This window comes from Telopea speciosissima, chromosome 6 (assembly GCF_018873765.1).
Source record: "Telopea speciosissima isolate NSW1024214 ecotype Mountain lineage chromosome 6, Tspe_v1, whole genome shotgun sequence".
NCBI lineage: Eukaryota > Viridiplantae > Streptophyta > Magnoliopsida > Proteales > Proteaceae > Telopea > Telopea speciosissima.
Genome location: NC_057921.1, coordinates 12663456 through 12675461, shown reverse-complemented (window position 1 = coordinate 12675461; position 12006 = coordinate 12663456). Strand labels below are relative to the sequence as shown.

At 42.4% G+C, this 12006-nt stretch overlaps 1 protein-coding gene and 1 long non-coding RNA gene across 3 annotated transcripts in view; one reads left to right on the top strand and one right to left on the bottom strand.

Annotated features, from left to right (window-relative positions):
- LOC122665012 overlaps positions 1 to 7662 on the top strand; it is a 30373-nt gene extending 22711 nt beyond the window's left edge. Inside the window, exon 3 of the long non-coding RNA XR_006333414.1 lies at positions 7642 to 7662. This is a non-coding gene — a long non-coding RNA (uncharacterized LOC122665012). The remainder of the gene's footprint in view (positions 1 to 7641) is intronic.
- LOC122665011 (protein transport protein SEC23-like) overlaps positions 1 to 12006 on the bottom strand; it is a 113840-nt gene that overhangs the window by 76034 nt on the left and 25800 nt on the right. The gene's annotated exons all lie outside the window — the stretch shown is intronic.

The window sequence follows — 12006 nt, the reverse complement described above, 5'->3', positions numbered from 1 at the left end:
ACACCTATCGATCTTGGGGTTGCTGCTGCCCATTGGTTCTGAATTTTTGCAGGTTCTTTCTTCCATTATAGAGGTTCCCTCGACTTCAGTTCAAGCCTTTTTTCTGCAGATTTTGTGACTCTTTATTCCCTTCATCGATTTCAGCAATTCAGGGTTTTTTCAAAACCCTGACAATATCAATATAGGGTTCTTCCTTTGCTGCTGTTTCTGATTTTTGGAGAGTTAATCAGCCCTAAACTAGAAGATGTTATTGGGCTTCTTTGCCGCCAGTATGGGTGATTCTTCTAATTCTTCAGCTACTTCGGATCAGCCACTTCATGATGGCCACAACAAGACAGACTACCATAATTTTCCACCAAATCCTATTAAACTTGATAGCTCAAATTGCCTTTTATGGTCCAGATCTGCCTCATTTGCCATTGCTGGCCATGGTCTCACCAGCCATATTAATGGCACTAGTGTTATGCCTATTGAACAAGGACCTGCTCAGGAAAGGTGGCTTGCCAATAATGGTGTTCTCATGTCCTACTTGATTGGCTCTATGACTTCAGAATTGCAGCATAATTTTCTTCTTCTAGACACAGCTGCACAAATTTGGGCTGCTTGCAAGGAAACCTACGGGTAGCTTGGCAATGATGTCCAGGTATGTGAACTTAGGAAGAAGGTCCTTCATACCACTCAAGGTGAACTTTCAGTTTCGAAGTACTATGCTACTCTACGCAGTCTGTGGCATCAATTGGACCACTTCTCTGACTTTCACCCGACTACAGTTGCTAATATTGCTTCCTATAAGAAGCATGTGGACAAGATCAGGGTATATGATTTTTTGGCTGGCTTAAATGTGGAGTATGATCAGATTCGTGTTCAAGTGTTGGGCCATTAACCTTTTCCCACACTTGAACAATCTTATGCCTTGGTGTCCTCTGAGGAGAACCGTAGGGCTGCCATGTTGCACCCTCCTATTACTGACAGATCAGCTCTCAAGGCTACTCCCCCGCCACTCCTGCACCTAGTGGCACTGCTTCTTTTGGTGCTTCTACTACAGGGACTGTTGTTTGTGAGCACTATCACAAACCCTATCACACCAAAGAGAAGTGCTAAAAACTTCATGGGCCGGCTGACTTTGAAGCTAAAAAGGCTACCAAGACAAAGACAAAGACAAAGACCAAGGCCCATCAGACTGAGATTGTTACTGCAGCCCCTGCTACTGACACTGGTCTATCCCAGGATGATCTACAGGCGCTCCTACGTATGCTAAGGACTTCTGCTGTTGCTGCTACCAGTTCTTCTGCTCCTTCAGGTTCACACTTTGCCCGATCAGGTATTCCATTTGAAGGTCATTGCGCTTCTGTAGCTTCCCATCCTTGGATCATAGATTCTGGAGCTACAGATCATATGACCAGTTCCTCTAGTTTGTTTCACAGATATTCTCCCACTTCTGGGAAAGACAAGGTCAAGGTGGCTGATGGTTCCCTTTCTTCCATATCGGGAAAAGGAATCATCAACTGTACTTCCTCTCTTCCCTTGTCTTCTGTTTTGCACATTACTAACTTTACTACTAGCCTTCTTTCCATTAGTAGTATTACTCGTGATCTTAACAGCAAAGTAACTTTCTTTCCTTCTCATTGTGTGTTTCAGGATCTAGAATCTGGGAAGACGATTGGATTGGGTAAAGTGCACGGGGGATGTACCTGCTTGATGACGGTCGCTTCTCTCCACCACCATTGCCTTCTCCGCTACACCAGAACTCCATGGTCTCTTCTGAACTCTACCAGTGGCACTCTAGGTTAGGTCACCCCCCTTTAGGAATTTTAGGTCATTTATTTCCTAGTTTGGTCACCCTTCGTATTAAGGATGACTTTTTTTGTGAGGCTTGTGTTCTGGCCAAACAGGCACGTTCAACTTATCCAATTTCAAATAAAAGGAGTTCTTCTTGTTTTTCAATTGGTGCATTCTGATGTTTGGGGCACTAGTCGTAAAACATCTATTTCTAGTCATCGTTGTTTTGACTCTTTCATTGATTTTCATTCTAGGAACACCTGGGTGTATCTTTTACACAAAAAAATCAGGTTTTCTCATGTTTTCAGCATTTTCATAAAATGACTCAAACTCAGTTCTAGGCTACTTTCAAAGTATTGAGAAGTGATAATGGAACAGAGTATACAGAATCGCAATTTCAAAAATATTTGGCTGATCATGGCATCATTCATCAAACTAGTTGTGTTGATACCCCTGCCCAGAATGGTGGGGCAGAAAGGAAAAATCGTCACTTGTTAAAGATGGCCAGGGCTTTAATATTTGCAAGGAATGCCCCATCTCAATATTGGGAGGATGCGGTTCTCACTGCGGCCTATCTCATCAATAGGCTACCCTCTCGGGTTCTTAACTCTCGTAGCCCCTCTAATGTTTTAATGGAAAATTCCTCATTTATTGTGCCTCCCAAGGTGTTTGGTTGTGTGTGTTATGCTAGGGATATTAGATCTCCAGGCAAACTTGAACCTTGGGGGCTCTGTTGTATTATCTTGGGTTATTCTCCAACCCAGAAAGGTTATAAGTGTTACCATCCCCCTTCCCGACGTACCATGGTTAGTATATATGTTATTTTCCATGAATCCCTTTCTTATTATTCTTTGCCACATCTTCAGGGGGAGAGTTCTGATGAAGATGTGTCTTTTGAGATTCCTCTACTTCAGGTTCCTCTAGCTGTTGCCCAGCCTTCTTTACCACCCACGGTTGCTGTCTAGCCTCCTTTGGATGTTGCCCATCCTACTTTGGTTAATGCCCAACATCCTCTGACTGTTCCTCCCTCACCTGATGGGAATCCTTTACAGGGGAGACCATAGAAAATAGTGTTGTTAATGTTCCCATCCAGGGGGAGCTGACTCCAGTCCAGAGAACTATTGGTGAATTTCATAAGAGAATTGACAACTCCAACATACTCACCTATAGAAGGGGCAGATCCAACAGAGGACAGCTACAACCCACTATAGCACCAGTATCCATCCAATTGCCGGCTCCAGACCCGGATCCTTCATCTCCTGGTAATCCCTCTTCTTCCGACCTACCTATTGCTCATCGCAAAGGTACTAGGACTTGCACATTACATCCCATATCTCGTTTTGTTTCTTATAGCTCTCTTTCTCCTTCTTTTTGTGCTTTTGTATCTTCTCTTTCTTCTGTCTCGATTCCTAAAAATTGGCAGAAAGCATCTACAGATGGAAAGTGGAAGGCAGCAATGTTGGAAGAAATGAGAGCACTACACAAAAATAATACTTGGGAATTGGGATCTTGTGACTCTTCCTCCAAGGGAAAAACCAATGGGATGTAAATGGGTCATCGTGGTCAAATAGAAAGGCTAATGGTTTTGTAGATCGGTATAAGACACGTCTGGTTGCAAACGGGTTCACTCAGACTTATGGAGTTGACTATCAGGAGACCTTTGCACCAGTGGCAAAACTCAACACTATCAGGGTGTTATATTATCTTGTGCTGCAAATCTTGGGTGAGATCTTCAGCAGTTAGATGTAAAGAATGCCTTCCTCCATAGGGAGCTTGAGGAGGAGGTATATATGGACATTCCACCAGGCTTCTCTGATGACAGGACTAAGGGTAGGGTCTGTAAATTGAAGCGTGCTCTTTATCAGACGTGTTGGTGACAAGATTACTCTTCTCATAGTCTATGTGGATGATATTGTGGTCACTGGTAATGATGGTGATGCTATCAAGGATTTGAAGCTCCTCCTTGGTCGTGAGTTTGAGGTCAAAGATCTTGGCCCTCTAAAATATTTTCTAGGAATAGAAGTTGCTCGATCTTCAAAGGGCATCTTTCTTTCTCAAAGAAAATATGTCCTTGATTTATTGACTGAGACAGGGCTGCTAGGTTGTCATCCTTCAGATACTCCTATGGACGCTACTACAAAACTTAGGGAGAAAGAGGGTGAGCCTCATTGACAAGGGTTATATCGGTTAGTGGGCAAACTAATCTACCTTTCTCACACACGACCTGACATTGCAGTTGCTGTAAGTTTGGTGAGCCAGTTCATGCATGATCCCTATGCCTCTCATATGGATGCGGTTTGTCGTATTTTGAGGTATTTGAAGTCTACTCCAGGAAAGGGAATCCTTCTATCTCCCAATGTTCACCTTAAGATTGAAGCTTATACTGATGCCAATTGGGCTGGTTCTATTGACAAGAAATCTATCTCTAACTATTGTTCGTTTGTGGGTGGGAAACTTGTCAAATGGCGTAGAAAAAGCAGAATGTTGTGGCAAGGTCCAGTGCTGAAACCGCGTTTCATGCGATGGCACAAGGAATTTGTGAACTTCTGTGGCTTAGAGGGTTATTGCAGGATATCAGTAGTGTTGTCCATCTTCCCATCTCACAATAAAGCTACCATTAGCATTGCTCATAACCCTGTCCAGCAGATCGTACTAAACACGTGGAGGTTGACCGACATTTCATTAAGGAGACGCTTGAAGCCGGCCTCATTTGCGTCCCCTTTGTGAAGTTTATTGATCAACTGGCTGATGTGTTCACTAAGGGACTGAGTAGCAAGCTGTTTCATCCTATCTTAGTCAAGTTGGGCATGCATAATATATATGCTCCAACTTGAGGGTGAGTGTTAGATATATGGGCCAGAATACCATGGGGGTATTCTGGACCTTTTCCCTTTGTTGTTTTATTTGTTTCGTGTATGTGGCTTAGTCCCACATTGCTAGGACCTGTAACCAATAACCTTATAGAGGAGAAAAGAGAGAAGAAAGAAGAGGAGAAGAGTAACTGCAAGGGGAGGAGCCGTATAGCCTTATGAAATCTGCCAAACCAGGCCCTAGGTGACTGCTTCAACCTATAAAGAGCACGCTTCAATTTACAGACCCTACCCCTAGTCTTGTCATCAGAAAAGCCTGGTGGAATGTCCATATATACCTCCTCCTCAAGCTCCCTATGGAGGAAGGCATTCTTTACATCTAACTGCTGAAGATCTCACCCAAGATTTGCAGCACAAGATAATAACACCCTGATAGTGTTGAGTTTTGCCACTGGTGCAAAGGTCTCCTGATAGTCAACTCCATAAGTCTGAGTGAACCCGTTTGCAACCAGACGTGCCTTATACCGATCTACAAAACCATTAGCCTTTCTATTTGACCACGATGACCCATTTACATCCCACTGGTTTTTCCCTTGGAGGAAGAGTCACAAGATCCCAATTCCCAAGTATTATTTTTGTGTAGTGCTCTCATTTCTTCCAACATTGCTGCCTTCCACTTTCCATCTGTAGATGCTTTCTGCCAATTTTTAGGAATCGAGACAGAAGAAAGAGAAGATACAAAAGCACGAAAAGAAGGAGAAAGAGAGCTATAAGAAACAAAACGAGATATGGGATGTAAAGTGCAAGTCCTAGTACCTTTGCAATGAGCAATAGGTAGGTCGGAAGAAAAGGGATTACCAGGAGATGAAGGATCCGGGTCTGGAGCCGGCAATTGGATGGATACTGGTGCTATAGTGGGTTGTAGCTGTCCTCTGTTGGATCTGCCCCTTCTATAGGTGAGTATGTTGGAGTTGTCAATTCTCTTATGAAATTCACCAATAGTTCTCTGGACTGGAGTCAGCTCCCCCTGGATGGGAACATTAACAACACTATTTTCTATGGTCTCCCCCTGTAAAGGATTCCCATCAGGTGAGGGAGGAACAGTCAGAGGATGTTGGGCATTAACCAAAGTAGGATGGGCAACATCCAAAGGAGGCTAGACAGCAACCGTGGGTGGTAAAGAAGGCTGGGCAACAGCTAGAGGAACCTGAAGTAGAGGAATCTCAAAAGACACATCTTCATCAGAACTCTCCCCCTGAAGATGTGGCAAAGAATAATAAGAAAGGGACTCATGGAAAATAACATATATACTAACCATAGTACGTCGGGAAGGGGGATGGTAACACTAATAACCTTTCTGGGTTGGAGAATAACCCAAGATAATACAACAGAGCCCCCAAGGTTCAAGTTTGCCAGGAGATCTAATATCCCTAGCATAACACACACAACCAAACACCTTGGGAGGCACAATAAATGAGGAATTTTCCATTAAAACATCAGAGGGTCTACGAGAGTTAAGAACCCGAGAGGGTAGCCTATTGATGAGATAGGCCGCAGTGAGAACCGCATCCCCCCAATATTGAGATGGGGCATTCCTTGTAAATATTAAAGCCCTGGCCATCTCTAACAAGTGACGATTTTTCCTTTCTGCCCCACCATTCTGGGCAGGGGTATCAACACAACTAGTTTGATGAATGATGCCATAATCAGCCAAATATTTTTGAAATTGCGATTCTGTATACTCTGTTCCATTATCACTTCTCAATACTTTGAAAGTAGCCTAGAACTGAGTTTGAGTCATTTTATGAAAATGCTGAAAACATGAGAAAACCTGATTTTTTTGTGTAAAAGATACACCCAGGTGTTCCTAGAATGAAAATCAATGAAAGAGTCAAACCAACGATGACTAGAAATAGATGTTTTACGACTAGTGCCCCAAACATCAGAATGCACCAATTGAAAAACAAGAAGAACTCCTTTTATTTGAAATTTGATAAGTTGAACGTGCCTGTTTGGCCAGAACACAAGCCTCACAAAAAAAGTCATCCTTAGTACGAAGGGTGACCAAACTAAGAAATAAATGACCTAAAATTCCTAAAGGGGGGTGACCTAACCTAGAGTGCCACTGGTAGAGTTCAGAAGAGACCATGGAGTTCTGGTGTAGCGGAGAAGACAATGGTGGTGGAGAGAAGCGACCGTCATCAAGCAGGTACATCCCCCATGCACTTTAACTTAGACTAGGAAATTGACTCGTAACTCCTGCCCATAGACGGCTCAAGTTTAAGATTTCCTTCGAAACTTTCCTTTAGTTGTGAGAATCGAAGCTTGCAATCGAACTGCGCAACTTCTACCTGCTGCAGCTCCAGGTCCTTGAATCTCGAGAATCAGGTGGTCGATTGGAGCTCGTTTGGGTGCAATCCGAGGTATTTCCATCACCTACTTATCGTTAAAACCCTAGGATAAACAGAGCATCCCCAAAGGAGTTCTTTCCTTCAGAAACCGGTTGGGTTTTCCGTCTCTGGTTTGTGCTAGAGGTAGGAGACGACCTCTTCAACTTCCCCTTTCCAAGAATTTTCTTTTTTATACTTTTATTACCCCACTTTCCAATTTTACCCTTCCATAATGTCAATAACCCCTTCTATCCTTAATTTGTTTTCTTCCAAGTTAGTCCTAAATCTATAAATTAATTCCCATTATGTCCCACTACTTCTTCAATTACCCATAGCCCCCTTGCAAATTCTGGTTTATTACCAGATTGCCACTCCTCCCTTAAATTTGGCCTTGCTTATGCATATATATGGATTTCACTTAAATTACAGTTTTGCCATTACCTCTTGTTATTCCTATTGTATACTTGGATGGGTCCATCCCGAACGAAATTGGGTATTTTGACCTGGGTTCCACATCAATTGGAGATTGCGTGATGATATTACAAAATTGCCATTGGGTATACATATATGCCATATTATTGCTTTTGTGGGCCCAGATCACATCAATTTGTTTTTTGGCAAATTGGTACTTAAATGATATTGAGGTTGGAGTTTGTTTTGAGGGGGGGAGATTGGAAATTATTGAGATACTGGTCATATACCAAACTGCCATTGCCCTTTTAATTCCGACATTTCTTTAAAATTCTTGAAGTACAGTTGCCCAGGTGGGCGCCGAACACATGTGGGATTTGTACTTCTTTGAAGGTTGGACCTTGCATGGTGGTTGTTGGCCCCAGTGAGGGGAGGTTAGAAACTGATATATATTGGGATTATATCAACGGTTGTTATTTGCGGTGCTCTTGTTTATGAAATTTTTTAATGATGCTCGTGCTTTGAGATGTTGATTATTGTCCGTTATTTGTTCACGTGTACTGCTACACATGAGGGGGAGATTAGAATTGGATATTATTATTTGCATATCTGCTCTGCACAAGTCATCAATTGGAGAGTCTAGAGAGTCTTACTTTTCTCAATTGGAGAGTCTTATCTTTTCAAGAATATTTCAGTGAAGATTTTTACTTTACTTTTGAAGGGAAACTCCGAAGTTGCTGCCCTCCATCTTTTAAGCATGCTATGGTGTTTTTTGAAGATTGACAGGAAAATTCCACTTTGTGCGATAGAATTGATTCTTACTTTGAAGATCGAGTTCTTTCCTTATATTGAAGATCGCGTCTTCTCTTATTAGCAATCAAGTTCCGCAATTATTGGAGAACATCTGTCATTGTTACCTATCTGCTGTTTTTGGATCGTAGTTGATGTTATCTATCGTCCAGTGCTTGGGCTGATATTTCTATTGATTTTATTAGAGTTTCCTCTGTGGTCACTGAAGTCTACAACCACTATTCAAGACTCGGTGTTGAGTTTGATTTTCTATACTTTTTAGTCCAAGTGGAGCCTTTCTTTTAATATCTCGTATACTCACTGAGGGGAGTGTTGAGAAGTGTACCACGATAGGGGAGTGTCCCTATTGTGGTTGAGTCCATTATGGTTTCCTTTATTGTTTTATGTCTTTAATTGTTAGGAGTTACGAGTCAGTTTCCTAGTCTAAGTTAGTTACCTATTTTAGATTAGGTTTAGTTTCCTTTTCCTTTTATGATTGTAATGGTTTTATTATAAATAAGATACTTGAGGGAGGAAGCAACACAAGACATACAGCTCCTCCCCTTGCAGTTACTCTTCTCCTCTTCTTTCTTCTCTCTTTTCTCCTCTATAAGGTTATTGGTTACAGGTCCTAGGTTTTCTACAAGTTTTAACAAGGAAAGTTAGTGGAGATGGTAGTCTTTGATGTGGTGTTGACACCTAGAATAGGATCATCATATGTTAGTTTAAGTAGGCATGAGGTAGCTGAAGAGTAGGTGGCATGGGCCGCTCAAAGCTTTGCTATAGACCATGCCACATGGTGGTAGGCTAAGTAAGAGGTGGCATGAGAAGAGAAACAAGTGTCGTTTGGGTTAGCTAGGTGTTGGTAAAGAAAGAAGGAGGTGTCCTAAGGCTAGAGCATGAGGTGGCAAGGTATGTGCTTATATAAGCTCAAGTTAAGTTTATTTAGAGAGTTTAGCCATTTATTTGGCCCAAGTGTTGCTAGAATTCAGTTGAATATCAGAGTGGGATCAGAATATTTGGCATGTCTCTAGAGGACATAGGCCCACTTTATTTATAGACTGCATTAGGGAAACAAATAAGGTATCCTAGGTGGAGATGACTCAGCTTCATCTTAGCACACACAAGGTACAACAAACATGGACAATACATTGAGCCTGGACACACTACACACATTAACACTCCCCCTCAAGTTGGAGCATATATATCTCGCATGCCCAACTTGCACTCAAAAGGGTGAAACACTTTACAATGAAGGCCTTTCGTAAAGACATCATGATGCAGACCAAAAACTGGCTGCTACCAAGATCGAATCTGGTGATGATGAAATGGGCAGGAATGATGAAGGTTGGTGGTGCTGATGATGAAGATGGATAGATAGATGTAGAACTGGAGTCCCACCAGTCTACCAGCCGTAGGAGACCCACCTAGGCCACCACCCTAGATGTAAACGCTGAGATCCACATTAAAGTCTCAAAAAGAGAGAAATTCTTTTTTTTCTTTTTTTTCTTTTTTTAAATTCTGGAGGTTATGAGAACCCTCCTTTTGCATTTATAGAGAAAATATGGAGGCTAAAGCTTCTAGATACATAGAGAGTACAAAAGGACTTTTGAGTTTCCCCACACCTAGAAAATAAACCCAATAAAACATTAAATAAACTTGCTACAATTTTCAAACTTCTAACTAGGAAATTTAAAAGGCACCTAGAAACTATAAACAATCTCATTAACTCTATCTAGGAATACAAAAAGACACTTAACTAGTAACTAGGAAAATTAGAAGACACTTAACTACCTAAATATATGAAAAGACATAAAAATTGGGCAACAGATTGGCCATTACAAAAGCTGCACGCAGGCTAGACCTGGCCGGACCACGCAAAGCCTGGGCTTGGTCTGGTTCTCCTGGGCTGCAGGCTCAATCAGGGGGCCAAGGAGGCCTAGGCCTAGGCCTAAGCTGGTACCTTGTGGGGTGCTTGACGGGGGCCTGGGCTGGGCTTGGCAGGGGCTGCCAATGGCCCTGCATGGCTGCTACCAGGATCGACTGTTAATGATGAAAAGGGCAGGAACGATGAAGGTTGGTGGTGGAGATGATGAAGATGGATAGATAGATGTAGAACTGGAGTCCCACCAGTCTACCAGCCATAGGAGTCCCACCTAGACCAACACCAAGGAGATACACCCTGGATGTGAATGCTGAGATCCATAGCAAAGTCTCACAAAGAGAGCAATTCTTTTTTTTTTTTGAAAATTTTGGAGGTTATGATAACCCTCTCTACGTTTTGCATTTATAAAGAAAATGTGGAGGCTAAAGCCTCTAGATACATTGAGCGTACAATAGGACTTTTGAGCTTCCCCACACCTAGAAAATAAACCCAATAAACATTAAATAAACTAGCTACAATGTTCAAACTTCTAACTTCTAACTTCTAACCAGGAAATTTAAAAGGCGCCTTGATGCAGAACCAAGGGTGTACTCAAGGAAGGAAAAAAGAAGGCGGCTGCTGCCTACCTTGGTAGCCAGCCACGATTTTGAGTCTCAACTACTGCTGGTGTAACACTGTTAACGTGAACAGTGCTGTTCTGTTGGGTTATTATGTTTTTATTGAGTCTTGTAATAAACCAGTGAACCGGTTGGTTCAATTGGTCCAGTTTAAGTTATGGTCAGCCATGTGGGCTAAGTTAATAGTCTAGGATATTTATTTTCTAATTTCATTTTTAGTAGTTAGCTTCTATTTTTATAATTAGTAGCTGTCAACAATTAGCTCACATCAGTTTAGAGCTGATTGTCTTGTACTCCAAGCAAAGAGGGACCAAATTGGAAACTTTCTATTTTTTAAATTTTCTAATTTTGGACCCTGCTGCTCCTTTCTAATAGCATATAAAAGCAACCCAAGAGGCCATACTAGGCTACGATTTTGCTATTCAATATTGCTGTCAAGCTGGCTGCTTCTACTGAAGTATTCCCTTGGTGTTTGATCCTTGGACAAGGAGCTAGTGTATGATCTAGCTGACTCTTTGCGGTGGGAAGCCCAGGAGGTCTCTTCCAGTTTCTGTTCTTCATCCCCTTCAAGTTCTCAGGCCATTAGAAGCCTCATCCCTTCAACCAAGCTGCTCTGCTGCTGCCCAATCTACTGTTCTCAGGTTACTTTCTATTTTCAGCCTAACCTTTTAATTCCATTACATCCTTCCCCTGCTCAATCCAACCATCACCTTTGTCCCATCTTTTGAGCACACCTTCTCCCCCTCCGAGACCCCCACTCGATCCAAGTTTCAACCTCATCTGCCCAGCAGATTGGCTGCTATTGGATTTCTCTCCAATTCTGCCCAAAATCAGTATTCCTATCCTTTTAGTGAAATCTGCAGAGGGGAAACCTGCTGCTCTACTGAATTTTGTTTAATTCTTTTAGCGTCACACCCCCCCCCCCCCCGATTTCAGATCCTGTTTTGGGACTGGTTGAGTCTTCATTCCTGTCCTACATTACACCTAGGAACTTAAAACAATCTCATTAACTCTATCTAGGAATATGAAAAGACACTTAACTAATAACTAGGAAAATTAAAAGACACTTAACTACCTAGATATATGAAAAGACATAAAAATAAGAGACTAAATAAAAACTGGGCCACACATTGGCCATTACAAAAGCTGCACGCAGGCTAGGCCTGGCCAGAACATGCAAAGCTTGGGCTTGGTCTGGTTCTCCTGGGCTGCAGGCTCAATCAAGGGGCCAAGGAGGCCGAGGCCTGGGCCTGGACCTAAGCTGGTACCTAGTGGGGTGCATGACTGGGCCTGGACTGGGTTTGGCAGGGGCTGCCGATGTCCCT